Genomic DNA, 17,707 nt, shown 5'->3' with positions numbered 1-17,707 from the left:
CATAACCTTGCAGTTAACAGCTTGCCATACTCCCGATATGCGTCTCTCCGAGCCTGTATGATCTCCTGTCCGTAACCGAGCCAGCCCAGTATAGTGCATGTCTCAACGGAGGTATTTTCCCACTGAATCTAAAAAACGTTTCAATTAGAAACACGCTACATGTCACAAATAACATTATATCGTTAGTAGTCAAATAAATCAGCGATACTAAAATTATTCCAATTTAAATTATTTTTTTACGGCCATACCATTCGATGTATTATCAATTTAAAATTCTAACACGGCACGCGACTTGATTTCTATAGACAAAGAAGGAAATCAAGCGTGGGTTATTCTGCAATAACTTATGGGCGGAGCTTAATGTTTCGAAAATAGTTCCGAATAAATAAAGAAAATATTGCAGTAAAATGCACGTGCTAAAACCCGCTCTGAAAGAAATGTAATAAATGTAGCATGTATAAATGTAATGAAATAACAAATTGTATATTTGGTGATAAGTGGCATAACCACACATACAAAGAATGTTATTGGTTAGGAAGCGTAATTCAGAAAACATTTATAGCATGTCAGCTTTTCAGTAGCATCAATAAACGTGCCGTCATTAAGTTTCTACGATTGTTGTTTTCAATGAAAGTGACGTCATTTGCAAAATATTTATGAATGAAAACGACGTCATATGTTTGTACACATCAATGACGTCACTAAATAGTGAACTTTGTACTAAGAAAGGCGGAGTATTGAAAAACATAGTTACGTCCTAAAGCTTGAACCAAATCAATCAGAATCGTGTTAGAATCGAAATAATATTTTTCTATAATGGTTTGTTGTCGAATAATCCACAGTAAGTTGTATAGATGCGTGTTATTTCGCACTCGTGATTTAATTCCTACGCATCAATACTCCTTACTGTGGGTTATTCGACAACAAACCATGATAGAAAAATAGTATTTCTTAAGTATTATCTTGTGAAAATATATTACAATTTCGTGTGCATGTTCTCAGTGAATAATCCAATAGTCGGTACAAGTATTGCCAACCATGAATTAATTAATAAATTGAATTACGTGGATTGAAATAAAGACACTGAAAATATAGACGGTAATCAACGGCGAGTTCATATATATTTATGACATCCATTCATAAATATACTAAACATATAATGTTTAAATCTCTATTATCTGAAATTGCAAATGCGGAACGAATAATGTTATAAATATTGATAATAAACTAAATTGCTATGGTTAAAGCTGCATAATTTAACGAAATTATATAAACTTTAATTGTTATGTCTGTAAATACAATATATTGATGTTTAAATAGTTTTTTTAATAATTTGAAAGAAAACTGTGAAAAACGTTTGCCAAAAAGTAGTGTCGTACTTTGGCACGTGCAGGCACTGAAAAGTGGTTATAAGAAGATTCATGAGAACGGATGTTTTAATTTTTAATGTTTCACATTTTGTACAGAAGTAAAGTATTTAATTTGGGACCAATTATTGATATACAGTATAAAGTTACCGTTGTTCTTTTTTCTAAAGATGTTAACGTATATCTGCCTTTAGTTATGCAAACATTAAACATCTAGATTGAAATGTCATTAAGAAATATAATAGGGGTAGGGGAAACGCAGACATATAAACGGGAAAACTATGCGTTAATTGTCATTGTGTACTGGACACAAACTGCACTCGACTTATCATCTTACCAAGTCTTGTTTGCTGGACATATTGCCCTGTCTTGGGAATCTTTCCGGTTCATCAGGTCTTGTGCCACTTTCAGCCATCCATACAGTGCTGAAGTGAGATATTTGATAAATATAGGATCTTGCATGAGTGGTCGTTTTGTATTGAATTTATTAAACTCATCTTAAAACATGACCTAGGCTCCAGGAGTGAAATAACGTAATGCTCAATTTTGTTTACTACATGGGTGTTATTACACTAGTTATATAAATGTGAAATGACGTCATTTTTGTGACGAAATGATGTCATTATTCCAGCAAATTTCTTTAGTTAAACTCTTTAACACTGTAATAAAAAGGTGAAAAGTGCATAAAATAAAGAGAAAATGTGTTGGTCATGTTATAAATAGAATCTTAGATTCGTGGTCATTTTGTATTGAATTTATTAAACTCGTCATCTATATAAAGATAAAAACTCGGCAAGCCTCGTTTTATCTTTATTTAGATGACTCGTTTAATAAATTCAATACAAAACGACCACTCATGCAAGATCCTATATATCTCAATAAAGATAAAAACGACCCTTGCCGAGTTTTTATCTTTATTTAGATGACGAGTTTAATAAATTCAATACAAAAATACCACAAATCTAAGATTCTATTTATAACATGACCAACAAATATTCTCTTGATTGTATGCTCTTTTCACCGTTTTTTCACATTGTTAAAGAGTTTAACTGAAGAAATTCGCTGGAATAATTATGTCATTTCGTCACAAAAATGCCGTCATTTTACAGTTATATAACTAGTGTAATAACACCCGTGTAATAAACAAAATTGAGCATTACGTTATTTCATTCCTGCAGCGTAGGCCTTGTTATAAGCTGATATGGACAAGAATATGTGATATAGTTCGGGTAATTGTCATGAAATACAAATCAATATTTTTAACACGATCACGAATACGCGTGCATGTACATATAAACTGATCATAGCTGACACGTTGCAGTACATAAGTTTAAGTTATGTTATGTAACGTTAACAATACTGCTTTTCAATAAAATGCAAATAAGATGGCTTCTGCCCGTGTAAAAGACACGTCTTATATGAAACCTGCCTTACCTTATACATCACAATTGATTTATTAGCCTAGTCAGGTAATATGCCGGTTGAATGACTCAAGTTGAATAAAAAACATTACGTCTCTAATATACCTGGGCGAGCAAAATGAATAGTTTTCCAAAAGAAAAATTCGTTCAACGGCCTCTTATATATCCCAATCTTTCAAATAAAAGGAAGTAAAATGGAAGTAAATATAGAATTTTATTTTACTGATATTGTAACATACACTGCATGGTGTGTTCGATGCCACGAACTAAACTAGTAGTAAAATAATACACTTGATGAAGTGGGAACATTTATTGCTACTTTTATGCGCTTACCTCATGCAATGGACCAACATATTACAGTAATTAATGGAGTTGTCGTTAATGTATTTTCCTCTTACTTATCTGCGTTAATGTATACAATTAAGTTTAAGTCATTATATATTGAACAAAAGTATTATTATGATTACTCAATACAATGGCAGATAATATAATACCGTGCCCTTGACCGATCAGTAAGGTTGTTCTTCGGCGCGGAATGTTTGAAAACTGCAGTAACGCACGCGACTTGTGTTGATATGGCATGTGGACCGCCACGTAGCTAGTTTAATCAAGAGTTTTTAGATGTCGTCCTGCAAAATAATAAGAATATTTTTTACGCAAAAGAAAAAAAGAACATTTCGAAAGATCATCTGTAACACTTTATATGTTATACATTAAAGTATATATGTGCATGCTTCAATTTATAAAATAAGTTCAATACTTCAATTTGAAACAACAGGAGAAACTATATAACACTCTTCAATATTTGAGTTTGCTGAACGAAAAGGACGTTATCTGAGCAATGACATGCGTGAATAAATATTATCAGTTTGCTATCGGTTAAATGCCGAATGAATTTAAGTAAACTTTTAACATGTACTGAGAACATAAAATCAAAACTTTATATAGTTTTGCTGCTTTTGAATTTATTTAAGAAGTTGTTTAATGATCTCATTATTTTCGCCGGCGCCATTTTATTTTACGTTGAACATTTACCGTCGACATTTATATGTTAATGTCGCAATTACCGTAACAGAAATACACCTTTTTAAGGCTCAGTGTGGTTGAGCCTCAAGAGAAAGTTAAAACACGACACATGCAGACGCCTCACGAAACTTGGATTCAAACATTTAAACTGTTAACTTGAATAATTGCAAGCTAGTCCAGTAGTTAATTCAACGATATTACAAAGTATTCACGAACAAAACGCGATGCATTGACTTTTTATATTAACACGTTCATCTGCACCTGTTCGGGTTGAAATTTATATAATCACAATTCATATGCCTATAATCAATGTTCAACCGCATTTAAGAAATTAAAAAATGCCAACTTAATATTAGGCGATTAAAATTGAAAGCATACATCTCCACAGTAAAAATATCGCCCGGAGATTTTCGATGCTCACGACACCTAATAAAAGCAAACAACACAAGTAGTTTTACTAATGATAACTTTAATTTCCAAGCAATATCGGCAGATTAAATTACACTAGCATAAATAACCGCGACTGCAAGCAGAGATGAGATAAAACGGTTGGTCACTTATTCCATATACAAAAATACGTGACATACACAATCAATGAAAAATTAACATATATATCGACGTTACCAGTCTTTTGCCGATAAACTAACCACAGCGATCATAGATGATCAATGTGTGATACACCTTTTTCAATACTGTGTATACCAGAAGTCATATAACCGTGATTACACAATGTTATTTTATGTTACTACATCCGATTCAAACGTATCATCATTAACGGATTAGCCTGTCATGTGGTTCATAAGATAATTTTAAAAGACCCACATACATTATTAGTCTATCTGGACAATGCCGCTTCACAAAGAAATTGATTAGATTATCATAACCGCAAATGTGGTTTATTACTTGTTCAAGTTTATGTTCAAATACCTATATGTACGACAATAATCCATATAAGCAGTTAATATATATATATGTAAGTATCCATTTAATACATTTAGCTCGCATGAAGTCACACATAAACTTGACAAGCGTTTTTTTCAGATTTATAATTGTTTGATTATATGTATTCCAAATTAATCGTGTACATGAACCAGTATGTCTGGAGGCACTTAACTTCTAATAGCGGTAGAGTTCGGCGTTGTTTTTGTACAGACACGGGACCTTCCATACGGGACCCGTGTTTATCATTGTTTGGTTAAAATACCCTGTGGACTTGAAAGTGTAGAGTAAATCAACATTATAAATTATAAACTCGACCGAACTACGTAGAAAGACCATGCAGAGATATTTCTACTTGAGGCAATATTATAAATTAGTTATATGATTGGAATTCAAAGCATAATGAAATCGGACATCGGAAATAAAGATAACTGAATTAATGCATTGTTTATAATAAATTTAATTAATAGAACATACCTTAAAATATGACCGAATTGTTCCTTAATAATATATTATTTAAGCAGTGTCATTTATCTGAAAGTAATGAATTGTTTTATCTTGATTTTTTATTCTTCAATCTGTGAACTTCGGTACCAGGAATTTTCATTCCGCAACCCGTAAACTTGCCGATTTAATATGATATTTTATGTAATATATGTTTAACTTGTTATTACACATTCGCCAACCGTTTTGGCCGGAATTCATACCGAATTTGACAAGTACCATGGCTATTGATAAGTAAAATATGTAACTTCCATTGCAGGGCAAAACATTTCACATGGAACAGTGATTTTTTTCCAATTTGCAAAGCTCTCACTTTTGAGTATAACTAATACCTTTAGGTATGTTAATATTAAGTAAAATATGTCAATATCAATTTTGCATTTAGAAAGAAGATGAAGTTTTAACGTTATCATAAACGTACTGGATCAACATTTGAAATAAAGACGCGCAGACATGAACACACATTTTGTTCGGAACGCATGCTAATAAAACAAACACATCTTCGTCACTCAGACTGCAATCCGCCATGCATTCTGAACGATGATATCAGTCATTTATACTACTCAAACAAATATGTCAAACCCGTGAGGGGAACCCCCTTGAAGTGAGAGACGGTTATTTTTAGAAATGCATATTCATGTCAGAAATTATAAATATGGGCTTCGTTTTATCTCACCATCGCATTAATTTATTACATTATACAAGGCTATTGCAATATTTATAAGCCGAGAACAAACACAATAAATATAGACTTTAATTACACCAAACATTTCTATTTTCCTTTTACAATTAAAGAAGTCAATTTCGATTTCAAACTATGAACAATTAGGTTAAAAGCGAAATACTTTTACTAATACATAACCTTCGCGTTTCACGTAGAATTCATACGCGTAACAAATTAATAATAAATCCTTACCATAAAGAACATACTTGGAGAACAATAGTTAATTATAATATTATATTTAGTTCGCTTAAACTATACACTTCGTCGAGATATAGAATACTTTTATTTCACACAAAAGAACAAGTAATGAAAATTGAAATGGTCCAAAGAAGAGCTGCACGTTTTACCACCAACCGTTACCGCAATACCAGCAGCGTTACCGATATGTTGAATCTACTTCAATGGGAGTCTCTTGAGGACAGACGCACAAAACTCCAACTAGTGATTCTGTACAAGATAATACATGACCTGGTCGACATACCAAGCGATGCCTATCTATCAGAAGCACCAGCGCGAACACGTCGGAACATGCATAGTTTGACCTACAACCACTACTCAACATCATCAGATGTCTTTAAGTTCAGCTTCTTCCCCAGAACCATCCCAGTGTGGAACAGACTACCAGCTACAGTAGCTGAGGCCCCCTCTTTGGTATCCTTCAAGAGGGAGCTAGCGACGCTGCATTTATAACAAGGGGTTTCACTACCAGATGGTCGTATGACCAGCTGGGATTATCTCTCTTTATCCTTCCTTCTACTATGTATCTATCCTTATTATTCCTAATTTAAATATGTAGTATCGTGTACTTTATCTGTATTATCTCTTCTAACCTTATATTCCCTGAATACATACTATTATGTTGTACTTAATTTGTATCACATCTTTTATTTTTATAACATCTATCATTCTATCGATCACTTTACCCTTTTATTAAGCGCTACTATCCGTTGAGTAATTGTCAAGTTTGACTGGTCAACGTACCGATGTAGATGATGTAGATTCACCGGGATGATCACCGTCCCTAATGCGCATGTGCAAAAGGTCGAAACGCACTGAATTGTTGATGGCTACACCGAACTAAATTTGTATTAATATAATCTGAATTGCAAATACTGATTTAAAATAATATTTATGTAACCTGCGTTACATTAAACAACGATGTTTATTCTTAGTTAATTGTTTAAAGATACATATATATATATATATATATATATATATATATATATATATATATATATATATATATATATATATATATATATATATATATATATATATAATACTTTAATAGTTGTTTGCGACCGGTACTGCGTCCTCTGTTACCATTGCACGCTTTGATTTCAAGTTACCTCACCTAAAACGCGAAAATAACACTAAATGAAACAAATCATGTTATTAAGTTCACAGCGTGTCAATCACATTTATTTTAACTTAAACATATTTTAGATCCAAACAATTTATACTCAAGCTGCGTGCCTTTAATGTTTTTATTGTTGTCACCGGGTTGTATAATCGATGACCCGTGGATTTTTTGTTATCACCGGGGTGTATAATCGATGCCCCGTGGTTTTTATTGTTATCACCGGGCCGTATAATCGATGCCCCGTGGTTTTTATTGTTATCACCGCGCCGTATAATCGATTCCCCGTGGTTTGTATTCTTATCAACGGGGTGTATAATCGATGCCCCGTGGTTTGTATTGTTATCACCGAGCCATATAATCGATGTCCCGTGGTTTGTATTGCTATCACCGGACCGTATAATCGATGCCCCGTGGTTTGTTTTGTTATCACCGGGCCGTATAATCGATGCCCCGTGGTTTGTATTGTTATCACCGGGCCGTATAAATCATGCCCCGTTTTTTTTATTGTTATCACCGGGGTGTATAATCGATACACCGTGGTTTGTATTGTTATCACCGGGCCGTATAATCGATGCCCCGTTGTTTTTATTGTTATCACCACGCCGTATAATCGATTCCCCGTGGTTTGTATTCTTATCAACGGGGTGTATAATCGATGCCCCGTGGTTTGTATTGTTATCACCGAGCCATATAATCGATGTCCCGTGGTTTGTATTGCTATCACCGGACCGTATAATCGATGCCCCGTGGTTTGTTTTGTTATCACCGGGCCGTATAATCGATGCCCCGTGGTTTGTATTGTTATCACCGGGCCGTATAAATCATGCCCCGTTTTTTTTATTGTTATCACCGGGGTGTATAATCGATACACCGTGGTTTGTATTGTTATCACCGGGCCGTATAATCGATGCCCCGTTGTTTTTATTGTTATCACCGGGTCGTAAAATCGATGCCCCCTGTTTTGTTTTGTTATCGACGGAGTGTATAATTGATACTCCGTGGTTTGTATTGGTATCAGCGGGCCGTATAATCGATGCCCCGTGGTTTTTATTGTTATCACCGGGGTGTATAATCGATGCCCTGTGGTTTGTATTGTTATCACCGGGCCGTAAAATCGAAGCCCCGTTGTTTTTATTGTTATCACCGGGCCATATAACCGATGCCCCGTGGTTTGTATTGTTATCACCGGGGTGTTTTATCGATGCCCCGTGGTTTGTATTGTTAACAGCAGGGTTTAAAACCGATACACCGGGGTTTGTATTGTTATCACAGGGCCGTATAATCGATATCCCGTTGTTTTTATTGTTATCACCGGGGTATATAATCGATGCCCCGTGGTTTGTATTGTTATCACCGGGCCGTATAATCGATGCCCCGTGTTTTTAATTGTTATCACCTTGGTGTATAATTGATGCCCCGTGGTTTGTATTGTTATCACTGGGCCGTGTAATCGATGCCCCGTGGTTTTTATTGTTATCATCGGGGTGTATAATCGATGCCCCGTGGTTTGTATTGTTATCACCGGGCAGTATAATCGATTCCCCGTTATTTTTGTTGTTATCACAGGGTTGTATAATCGATGCCCCGTGGTTTGTATTGTTATTACCGGGCCGTATAATCGATGCTCCGCGGTTTGTATTGTTATCAGCGGGCCTTATAATCGATGCCCCGTAGTTTGTATTGTTATCACCGGGCCATAAAATCGATGCCCTGTGGTTTGTATTATTATCACCGGACCGTATAATCGATTCCCTGTGTTTTTTATTGTTATCACCGGGCCATATAATCGATGCCCCGTGGTTTGTATTGCTATCACCGGGCCGTATAATCGATGCCCGTGGTTTGTATTGTTATCATCGGGATGTATAATCGATGCTCCGTGGTTTGTTTTGTTATCACAGGGCAGTATACTCGATGCCCCGTGGTTTGTATTGTTATCACCGGGCCGTATAATCGATACCCCGTGGTTTGTATTGTTATCACCGGGGTGTACAATCGATGCCCCGTGGTTTGTATTGTTATCACCGGGTTGTATTATCGATGCTCCGTGGTTTGTATTGTTATCAACGGGGTGTATAATCGATGCCCCGTGGTTTGTATTGTTATCACCGGGCCGTATACTCGATGCCCTTGGTTTGTATCGTTATCACCGGGGTCTAAAATTAATGTTCCTTGGTGTGTATTTTTATCACCGGGATGTAAAATTGATGTCCCTCAAAGTATAGTGGTATCACCGGGGTGTAATATTGATGTCCCTTGGCGTGTTATGTTATCACCGGTGTGTATAATTGATGCCCAATGACGTTTAGTGTTATAACAGGGGTGTATAATTGATGTCCCGTGATTCGTATTGTTATCACCTCGGTGTATAATCGATTTCTTATGGTGTGTATTTTTATCACCGAATGTATTAGTGATGTCCCGTGGCGTGTAGTGTTATCACCAGGGTTTTGAATCGATGCCCCATGGTGTGCATTATTATCACTGGGTTTATAAATGATGACCGTGGTGTGAAGTGTTATCACCATGGTGTATATTTGATGTCTTGTTGTGTGTATTGTTATCACCGGGATGTATTACTGATATTGCGTGGCGTGTATTGTTATCACCGGAGTGTATAATTGATGTCCCGTGGTCTGTTTTGTTATCACCGGAGTGTATAATTGTTGTCACATGGTTTGTTTTGTTATCACCGGAGTGTATAATTGATGTCCCGATGTGTGCAATGTTATCACCGGGGTGTATATTTGATGTCCCATTGTGTGTATTGTAATCACCGGGGTATGAATGATGTCCCGTGGCGTGTGTTGTTATCACAGATGTGTATATGATTGCCGTGGCGTGTAGTGTTAACACCGGGGTGTATAATAGATGTCTCATAGTGTGTATTGTTATGACCAGAGTGTAAAATTGATGTCGTAAGGTGTGTAGTGTTATCACCGGGGTGTATATTTTATGTCCCATTGTGTGTATTATTATCATCGTCGTGTATAATTGATATCCCGTGGCGTGTGTTGTTATCACTGGGGTGTATATTTGATTACCGTGGCGTGACTAACCTATGTGCTAGTCCATTGTTAATTTTTACAGTATTTAACAATAAGTATGAACTAGAAATGGCGCGGCAGAGGCCGACGCGTATCCCCACGCCGCATGTTTGACCCAAGGGCGCCCCAGGGTTGATCATGGGGCCATGCATAGTTGAGATTGACTGTATTGTCATAAGAGAAGTTCAGTATCAATTAGAAGTGAATGGGTGTAAAAATAAAGAAGTTATAGTAAAAGGCAATTTTGGGAGGGTGTGGCCTATGTGGGCGGGGTGCCCCAGGGTTGGTAATGGGGCCATGCATAGTTGAGATTGACCGTATTGTCATAAGAGAGGTTCAGTATCAATTTGAAGTGAATCAGTGTATTAATGAAGAAATTATAGTAAAAGGCAATTTTGGGCGGGTGTGGTCTATGTGGGCGTGGCGCCCCAGGGTTGGCAACGGGGCCATGCATAGTTGAGTTTGACCGTTTTGTCATAAGAGAGGTTCAGTATCAATTTGAAGTGAATCAGTGTAGAAATGAAGAAGTTAATGTAAAATAACCTAAATTTTTTTTATAGTAAATGGATTTTTTTGGTGGGTGTGGCCTATGTGGGCGGGCGCCCCAGGGTTGGGATTGGGGCCATGCATAGTTGAGATTGACCCTAATGTCATAACAAAAGTTCAGTATCAATTTGAAGTGAATCCGTGTAGAAATGAAAAAATTATAGTAAATGGAAATTTTTGGTGGGTGTGGCCTATGTGGGCGGGGCGCCCCAGGGTTGGGAATGGAGCCATGCATGGTTGAGATTGACCGTATTGTCATAGGTGAGGTCCAGTATCAATTTGAAGTGAATCGGTGTAGAAATAAAGAAGTAAATGTAAAATAACCTAAAAAAATGAGTGATAATTTCTGACGCGGCCCCACCCCAACCCCTATAACTTTTGACCCAGGGGTCAGATCAAAATTCCAAATAGTGCACCGTCGCACATATGCTCATAGCTACCATGTGTGTAAATTTCAAGGTTCTAGTGCTTTTAGTGTAGGAGGAGATAGTGGCCAGGACGGACGGACGGACAGACGGACGGACGGACGGCGGAGATCACCACAATATCCCCACCTTTTTTTCAAAAAGCGTGGGGATAATTACCACATCATTCTTCATCTATTTATTAATGAAGCTGATGCCAATTAATGCAAGAAAGCAATTAGTAAAGAGGAATTAAGTTCTCATAATTTATAACCTTAAAAGAAAGAAAAATATTATAGTAAAAAACACATATTAACTGCTTATGCAAAAACATATTTTATTGTATACTTAGATTGCCATTTCATAAGAATTATTATGCCCCCCTTCGAAGAAGAGGGGGTATATTGCTTTGCTCATGTCGGTCTGTCGGTCGGTCGGTCCTTCCACCAGGTGGTTGTCAGACAAGTGTCGGTGCTGATTGTGGAAATATGTTTCAATGGTAATCATACGTTACATAATTTGAAATTAATGCAACAAACTATTAAACAGAAGAATGTTCAAACTTGTCAAATTGAAGTGCATTCGTTAAAAACGGATTATTCTTATCAACGTGTATTTGTTGGCTTGTGTTATAAGTTTATACATTGCAATAAAGTTGCTTAAATGTATTCCATGAATTTAAGTTTGATGTGCAGTAGTAACATTTCAGCTTCGCAAAGATTCCTACCATTTGTGGCGTCCGAGAGCGTTTTGCAATGTTTTGTTAACGCTTGCACTACCGAGCTGCCACTGTCAGCCGTGGCACCAGCATCGATTAGGGAAGGTAAACAATACCCTGCGTATAGTATAAATTACCTTTTTTACTCGTTTTCAAACACTTAAAAAAAGTCATATTGTGTGCACATGTTTATGTGTATAGGTATATCAAGGTGGAGCTCGGTTCATTTACAGACATATACAGACTTAATAACATGCAGGCATTAGGAGTACCTTCAAAACGTATGTTCATTGTAAATAGTAGTGTGTATTTATTATTTAAATGTTCGTGCGTTTTCTAAAGATTATAAGATATGCTTGGAGAGATATATGAATAATTGTCTAGCAAAAGCGACCAGTCACCTCTTCGTCCACCCGATCGACAACCCAGGCCAATTTGGTATTTTAATACATTACATCTATATAAATGAAGATGGATGAAAAGTTGTACGGCCTGTCATAAATAATAGTCAGGAAAAGTCGCCTTTAAACAAGTACATGCTCGAAAAGTTGTTACTGGAGACGCTTTCTGAATAAAATAACACCAGTTCAGTTTAAATGCATATGATTGGTTTAAATCAGTGTTATGTTTCTGATTTCAGAGATGGATATTATTTCCCCCCCCCGGCCACACACACACACACGCACACACGCGCACACACACACACGCACACACACACACACACACACACACACACACACACACACACACACACACACACACACACACACACACACACACACACACACACACACACACACACACACACACACACACACACACACACACACACACACACACACACACACACACACACACACACACACACACACACACACACACACACACACACACACACACACACACACACACACACACACACACACACACACACACACACACACACACACACACACACACACACACACACACACACACACACACACACACACACACACACACACACACACACACACACACACTTGTCTTCAGTCGCCGCTGTGTAAACTTGTATCCGTCTCCAAACGAATTTACATGATATATATTAAATTTATTTACAAAGCTGATTTTACAAGAGCTAGAAAACGACCATTCTGGTAAGAAGTAGCATAATTATACTCATAGCATATGCACAAAACTGAAGCCCGCTCGTGATCACACATAGACAATGTTACTCATGGCATGAATATTTAGCAACATAAAATAACGTCAGTATGTCCTACTTGTTTTGTTGGATCTTTGTCTCAGTCGGGTTCATAAATAGTCTGCAATTTAAACTCTGTTACCTGATTATTATCTTCAGTGCTTAGATTTGGTGACATTGTTGTATTAAAATTTAAATAACATTATTAATTCCTGTTGATATCATGACCAAATCGAGTTCAAGCGCACATATATTCATTGTCTTGATCCCATGGCGTCTCTTTTCGTTTCAAAATTATTTGCGTTACTACACTAATTGCTGTGAAGTTTAATATATTCTAAGCCTGGGTTCCGATGTTTGAAAGTGTCCAATTATAAACAAGTGGCATTATCATCTTGATGTTTGAATCAAGACAAAACAAAGAAAATATGGGAAGTTTCTTTCTCGTCCTGGCTTCGACGTCCGCGTTGATGTCCATGTGACACCTTCGAAAAGTGTTTTTTTAGCTCTGCTGTTTTCGGGGAAAACCCTAGGTATTGTCATAGCCAGATCGTCGTGTCGTGTCGTCCGCCGGCGTCGTGCTCAAACCTTAACATTGGCTCTAAAATCAAAGTGCTTCTACCTATAGCTTTGAAACATTATATGTAGATGCACCCTGATGAGTTCTACACGCCACACCCATTTTTGGATCACTAGGTCCAAGGTCAAGATCACTGTGACCTCTAAGAAATATTTTGACATGCTTTCATTTATTCAAAACTGCACCCGCAGCCGAGCGTTGGCACCCGTTATACGGTGCTCTTGTTGTAAAATCCGCTTTTTTCCTTAAGCCTTTGGAATAGCGTTTTGAATCTTGAAACACTTGTTAACCATCAAGGCGCCATGCGTATGAAAAAGAATACATCAGTCTACCAACCACTCTTTCAATATTTGCTGCTGGTATCATAATACACCATTTAGTTCTGGGGCACTTCTTGTTCATGCATACCAGCATTTCGTTTCGGAAATGTAACGATGCATATAGCTTGTAACGACCATCGATAGTTATTGAATTTTTAACACAGAATGGATGTAGATATAGTTCAATTAAGATATACAGATAATTAGATACAGATTAGGTAGAGCTAAATATCTTACACACTAATTTAAATGTATTCTATCAATGTATGAGGATTCAGCCAATCCCTGTTTATACATGTTGTTCCGAAATTATGCTCCGGCTAAGAAAACTTAATTGAAGTCCAGGCCATTTATTGCACACTGTACTTCTCTTCGTGTCTCTCTTATAATATTGTATGGCGGTTTAAACCAAATCCCACCTTTAAATTTGAAGTTCCAAACAACAATATTCAAAGTTAAAAAACCTGGACCAGAACATTGCACTTTCTCTTAATGCCGTCCATTGTAATGTGACGGTTCGATCAAATTCATTTAATAATTTTGAAGTTTTTTTCTGAGCAAAGTTGTTTCGGACGGACAGACAAAATGTCAAAATAACTTTATCCCTTAAGCCATTCAACCGGCGATTTGCATTATTGTAGGTAAGGCATCAAGCTAGATTTCCTCCTATAAAATTGTCAGTAAATGTATATAGTAACTAGCATTATGTTTTATTGTTGAAAATCACTTAATGAACCACATGGGTGTCAGGTTAATTCGTACGCCTTGTGTGTAAACAATCATCGGGTGTAAACAAAAGCCATACAAGGGACACCATTGACACTTTACTACAAGAACACTGTACTGAAGAACATATTCTTTATTTTAGAAGTCACATCTTACACATGTACAAAATAATTGTTCACATGAGTACATGTGCAAAGACATAATAAAGCAACATACATGTACAAGCATACATGTATATTTTTTTCCCAACACGTTTTATTACAAGACAGGAAAACAGCTACATATATATGTACATATGCAACACAAACTATCATATGAGTTGCGTTCTGAGAAAACTGGGCATAATGCATGTGCGAAAAGTGTTGTCCCAGATTAGCCTGTGCAGTCTGCACAGGCTAATCTGGGACGACACTTTACGCACATGCATTATGCCCAGTTTTCTCAGAACACGACTCATATAATTATGGACAGTGACATACAAAAGTACACATGCAAACGATTAATGTCACAGTGTCATACTTTATATATATATGGTTGTAGATAGTGACATACAAAAACAAAGCAATTTGCATAGAAGTTTGAAAACAAGAGATGTGTTTGTCAGAAACAAAATGCCCCCTACTACGCCGCTGTGAAGCCATATATTTGACCTTTGACCTTGAAGGATGACCTTGACCTTTCACCACTCAAGATGTGCAGCCACATGAGATACACAAGCATGCCAAATATCAAGTTGATATCTTCAATATTGCAGTTATGACCAATGTTAAAGTTTTGGGACACACCCAATGAATGAATCCATGAATGGATGACAGACAGACAGGCCAAAAACAATATATCCCCGATCATTCGATCAGGGGGCATAAAAACACACCGTACCTTTATCATAGATGACAGACTGACTGACACATAATACACAGCATCTAGAGCAAACGCTTAATGCCTTAGACCATGTTTAATTGTTTTCTTAAATATTCTACAAAAGCTTATCATATAATTTATACATTATACTCTTAAGAGTGTATATATTATTTTTGTTTATAAACAAAATCACAAACCATATCATGTCTTTGTTAGCTTTTACATAACAAATATTTACAAGAGAAAAAACACAGCTTCATGTCAACAGACATTCAGAGTTAAAAAAATGCTGTAACTATAAGACAGTTGCATGCAATTGTGTGTTGGAAAAACATTAAACAAGTATTTATAGAGAACAAAAGTAAAAAGCTAGATATTTCAGTATATAAACATATTAAAAGTATGTATTAATTGTAATAAGAAATTAGTATATGCAAATTCAGATGAATAGAAAGCATAAAAAAGCAAAAATAGGTACATTTTCAAAATAAGGACATTTGCCAGCGTACATAAATATTTTAAGTAACTGTGTGTATAAATTACAGTAAGCAAAAAGTGTTTGCATATGCAGATGAAAAAAAATGTATAGAAAAAAACAAAAAAGGTACGTGTAATTGTGATTTATGACACAAAGGTTCTACCTATAATTTCTTTAAAGATGTCAACATGGTCCTTTGAGTTAAAACAAAACAAAACGCATATTTATACAAAGTTGTAAAGAACAATATTAATTAAATTTAAATACTAAGTTTGGTCTACAATGGTAGTAAACAATACCCATTCCCTGACAAAGGATTCTGTATTATTATTTGAAATTGCTGTTTTTATAAGTTATCATATTCATACTTTATGTGTTTTTTGGCTCCTGTTTGGGATGAATTTATTCATTTTACACTTGTATAAATATAGCTTGATAAACAAAATAACATTATTTGTGGCTATAGCCGACTTTTTTAAATACCCAAGTAGAAAACTTTTCTTATTCATAAAAGGAAACAATTAACCTGGTAATATATCATCAATTAATGCTTAAGATATCTGACATTCCCAAAATAAATATTCTAAATTTTCCTCACTTTGTTTGCAAAAGGAGCACAATGGATCATTTATTTTGCTCAAAAGACTATTTGTTCCAAGTACCCTATGAATTATTCTGTATTGGAACCACTGTACCTTTACATCATTTGTTATTAAAAAGGGTAGTTCAAAAATGCAGTTCCATTCATTTTCATTAATTATGGAATTGAGTTTTATACCCTATTTTGCTTTAACTGAAGGTTGTTTATTGTTCTTATTTACAATATTATACATTATAGTCTTTTAGCACCAGATTAGTTTTTTTAATATGAGATGTAATAATGGGGGAAAAAGGGTTTAATCGTTTGTTGGGTAGGACAGGGTAAACAACATTTGTTCACAAATTTATCTATTGCTCTTGTCACCCCTATATAATTAATAAAATATAATATTGTTAAACTGTACATTTCACTCAATTCATCTACAGAAATAACGGTTCCATTTTTGAATATATCACCTTTACAGTAAATTCAAGCATCAAAACATGACTTTAAGTAAAACTTTTATTTCCTATCAATATATTTGGATTATAAAAAAGTGAATAATACAACAATTCTGCTTTTACTTCAAATTTACTACAACAGAGCTCCAGATAAGGGTCGTATTTTCGTAATTACGAATTATTTTCAAGACCGTTACGTATTTATTTTAAAATCTTGTCGTATCATTAAGAATTACAAAATAAAGTTACAAATATTATTTTTACATCGGTTCGTATCGATTTTTATTGAGTTCTTTTCGCGTATTAAAGATCTTTGCGGTGCTTATATAGAATGGTTATCGGGTTTGTTTAACAAAGCGCATTTTTTATAATAAAAGCGGTGTATACAGTCTATCTGTCAAAAAACAATGGCGGCGCACGGAGAGCGTCCTAAAAAACTGCAAAGCGTCCAAAAACACG

At 35.8% G+C, this 17,707-nt stretch overlaps 2 protein-coding genes across 4 annotated transcripts in view; both read right to left on the bottom strand.

The window, feature by feature from the left end:
- LOC127867043 (uncharacterized) overlaps positions 1-17,707 on the bottom strand; it is a 210,057-nt gene that overhangs the window by 1,297 nt on the left and 191,053 nt on the right. The gene's annotated exons all lie outside the window — the stretch shown is intronic.
- LOC127867042 (uncharacterized) overlaps positions 1-17,707 on the bottom strand; it is a 502,500-nt gene that overhangs the window by 329,561 nt on the left and 155,232 nt on the right. The window contains exon 2 of the mRNA XM_052407965.1: positions 3,283-3,417. The gene's annotated coding sequence lies outside the window, so the exon portion shown is untranslated. The remainder of the gene's footprint in view (positions 1-3,282; positions 3,418-17,707) is intronic.

The sequence above is a fragment of the Dreissena polymorpha genome, chromosome 2 (assembly GCF_020536995.1).
Source record: "Dreissena polymorpha isolate Duluth1 chromosome 2, UMN_Dpol_1.0, whole genome shotgun sequence".
Lineage (NCBI taxonomy): Eukaryota > Metazoa > Mollusca > Bivalvia > Myida > Dreissenidae > Dreissena > Dreissena polymorpha.
Note: the sequence above shows the minus strand (reverse complement) of the source record. Positions and strands in the feature narration are given on the sequence as shown.